At 44.9% G+C, this 3,540-nt stretch overlaps 1 long non-coding RNA gene across 1 annotated transcript; it reads right to left on the bottom strand.

The window, feature by feature from the left end:
* Nucleotides 1-719: 719 nt before the first annotated feature.
* On the bottom strand, nt 720-3,147 carry LOC141164118 (uncharacterized). The gene is made up of 3 exons (XR_012250833.1): nt 3,085-3,147; nt 2,923-2,949; nt 720-1,551 (listed from the first exon to the last, which is right to left on the bottom strand). It is a non-coding gene; the product is annotated as an uncharacterized lncRNA (long non-coding RNA).
* Between the last annotated feature and the right edge of the window lie 393 nt (nt 3,148-3,540).

Here is a 3,540-nt window from a genome sequence, read left to right as displayed (position 1 = left end):
ACTGGATAAATCTCCTGCCTCTATCACTTCAAGGAGCCCACACTTACAAAAATCCAACCACATCTGACCTCCCGTACTGCCCCCAGGCTGAAGCTTTGTTGGGAGGAAGGTCAGTGTGAGGTGAGCAGTGTCTGCTGTGCAGTGCTGCAGCCGGATGACAGCACCTCTACACATTTAAAGGCACTGTGCCGGCCGCAGCCTCTAAATCAGCAGGTAGCCGGGCGGCCCTTAACAACTGATTGGGAACTGACCTGGGGGGCATAAACCCTACCTAATCAGACACAACTTCACCATAGTGACTGACCACAACACCCTCAGCTGGCTGCACCGGATGGTCGGAGACACTGGTGAACTACTGCGGTGGAACTTGACTCTACAGCAGTATGATCTTACCATTCAGCACAAGAAGGGTATTGTCGTCTCTGAATTTTGGGTCTTCTATCCTTTGGATTACGAGCTCGGAGAGAATGAAGACACAGGACAACATGTTTGTGTCTAAACATACTCTAAAAACTTTATTACAAAACACAGGGCTAATATACACCCTAAAGGCAGGAAACGGATTTGCCATATATGGTTCGATTATACAGTTTAGCTAACAAGCGAAAAAAGCTAGTTTCTGTATGCTTTAAAATATTTAATTAGACTTATCTAGTTAGCAAGGTCATTTCATCTTTCTGCAAGAACACATTATTGCTACAAGAAGAAACATCTGGCCAGGGAGAATCACGTTATCTTTTTAGCAAGGACACGCTATTGATACAAGAAGGAACATTCATAGCTGTTGTTTTCACCTAAAATAACTGTCAGACTTATATAGCATAGATGGGGCCTTTAAACTTGAGGGACTCCATCTTCTGCTATAACATTCCATCCTTTTGTTCCTTCATTTATCAATACGAATTTCTATGTTTTCTTTTAGTACAACGCTGAATACACATTAGAAAAAGCTTAAAAACCAAATAAACCGCAAGACACATTAGCAAAACCTGTAAAATAGCTTGTACTATACCAGCCAACCACCCACCAATACCTTTAAACCAATTTGCGGGATTTAGAAAGGAAAATCTCTGTGTGGAATTATTCGCCAAAGTATCTGAACAGTTCACTCAAAAGTTTATCTCTTCCCATGAGACCGGGACAGCGAGAAAGGGTATGCTAGTGGACGTCACAGGGGCATGTGTACATATCCAACAATTAGCAATGGTCTGGTTTTGCTCCTTTAGTCCATCGATTAGAGCAAGATGGTGTCTAATGAATCTATTGTCGTCTCCTTCCATGGTGCCTAACCTAGTCCATGCACCTGTGGTTGTAAGTATGCAGGTAAGTATAAATGTCATCATTCTTTGTCCGCTGGTTCTCCTAGTATCTTTTTGCAATGGGACGCGTGGATCCAGGTCTCTTTTCCCTCTAGCTTAACGGCTGTACTTGTGGTCAGCAGAACTTGAAAGGGTCCGTCAAACCGTGGATCTAGGCTTTTCCTCACGTGTCTTTTTATAACCACCCAGTCTCCAGGTTGCAGCGTATGGCTGCTAGAGTCTTGATCTGGATCTGGAAGAGAACTGAAGACATTATCATGTACTTGCTTAATCTTTTTGTGTAAAGCCCTCACATAGGAATTTAGCACTTGGTTGTTCATTTCTAATGCTTGCGGATAGAAACACCCTAGGCTGGGTACGTTGCCAAACAATATCTCATATGGAGAGAGTCCAGTCTTTCTATTAGGCGTGTATCTTACTGAAAACAGAGCAAGTGGTAAACAGTCCGGCCATGGTTTTCCTGTCTCAGCCATGGCTTTCTGAATTTTTAATTTCAATGTCCCATTCAGTCTTTCCACTTTACCACTACTTTGTGGGTGATATGGGGTATGGAATGCTTGTTGAATTCCTAGAGCTGACATGACTTCATTCATTATTTCACCTGTGAAGTGTGTACCTCTGTCACTCTTAATTACCTCTGGTACCCCATACCTGCAGACCACCTCCGCAAGCAGTTTCTTTGCGGTTGCCGCAGCCGTGGCTTTGGCAATCGGGAAAGCCTCTGGCCATCCTGAGAACAAATCAATACAGACCAACACATATTCCCATGATCCTGACTTTGGCAGCTGAATATAATCAATTTGCAGTCTCTGGAATGGATAGAGGGGCCGGGGAGTGTGTTTGGGTGGTGTTTTAACTACTCTACCCTGATTATGTGTAGCACATATCATGCACCCTTGTACCAGGTTTTCAATACAGGTGGAGAATCCTGGTGCCACCCAATGTTTCTGCATCACACTCATCACACCCGTTTTAGATTGGTGTGTCGGCCCATGTAGTATCTGGGCAGCTGCTGGGTACAGTGCCCTTGGAAGGCATCGTCGTGTCCCTTTCCCCCATACCCCATTTGCTTCATTCAGGCATGCACCTTCCTTTAACCACTTATCAGCCTCCTCCTTTTGAGCCTGAGCCTGCATTTGGGATAAGATGTCCTCCGACACAAAGGGGTTTTTAGGGGCACTTAACTGACGTACTGTTGACCCTTGTTGCGGCTTACAGGCTGCTGTTTTTGCCGCTGCATCTGCCATTGCGTTTCCTCTGCTTACCTGGTCGGTGCGTCTGGTATGTGCTCTTACCTTTATGACAGCTACTTGTTTGGGTAGTTGTAGCGCATCAATTAACTGCTGGACCGCATCAGCATTCTTAATGGGGTGTCCTGCTGCCGTCAGGAAACCTCTTGACTTCCATATTGGACCAAAATCATGCGATATACCGAATGCGTACCTAGAATCTGTGTAAATGTTAACAATACTACCTTCCGCTAGTTTACAGGCCTCGGTTAGGGCCCTAAGTTCAGCTTCTTGAGCCGACTGGTGTGGGAGCATTGGTTCTGCCTTGATTACTGCATTGAGGGAGACAACTGCATATCCAGTATGGAAGGTACCTGAATCGTCCTGATGACGGGATCCATCTGCAAAAAATTCAAAATCTGCATTTTGTAATTCATGTTCAAATACAGTAGGTAAACCTGCCGTTTCTTGTGCCATCATTTGTACACAGTCATGAGGAACTTCCTCTCTTGGATCTTCCTTAAAAAGCACAGTACCTGACTCCTCCTTTAGATCCGAGAGAGGTAACAAAGTTGCTGGATTCAGGGTAGTACACCTCTGTAAAGAAACATTGGGAGGCATTAACAGTGCACATTGTAACCTGAAATGACGTGCTGCTGAGAGGTGAGCGGGTTGCACTTGATTCAATATAGAGTAGACATCATGAGGTGTTAGAACGGTGAGCGGGTGGTCAAGAACAATGTCTGCGGATTTATGGAGTAATAGTCCAACAGCATGCAGAGCATGTACGCAGGATGGTGCACCTCTGGCTACCGCATCCAATCTGCCACTAAAGTAGGCAACAGGTCTCTGATTATCACCGTGTGTTTGAGTTAAAACTCCTGCTGCATGTCCAGCTTGTTCATGAAGGTACAGAGTAAATGGAAGCTCATAATTAGGGGTACCCAAAGCTGGAGCGGCCAAAATACGGTTCTTGAGAGAATAAAAACAGT

This window comes from Phyllobates terribilis, unplaced genomic scaffold (assembly GCF_046119375.1).
Source record: "Phyllobates terribilis strain yellow unplaced genomic scaffold, ASM4611937v1 Scaffold_10__3_contigs__length_209671492, whole genome shotgun sequence".
Lineage (NCBI taxonomy): Eukaryota > Metazoa > Chordata > Amphibia > Anura > Dendrobatidae > Phyllobates > Phyllobates terribilis.
This window is presented reverse-complemented; position numbering and strand designations above follow the sequence as displayed.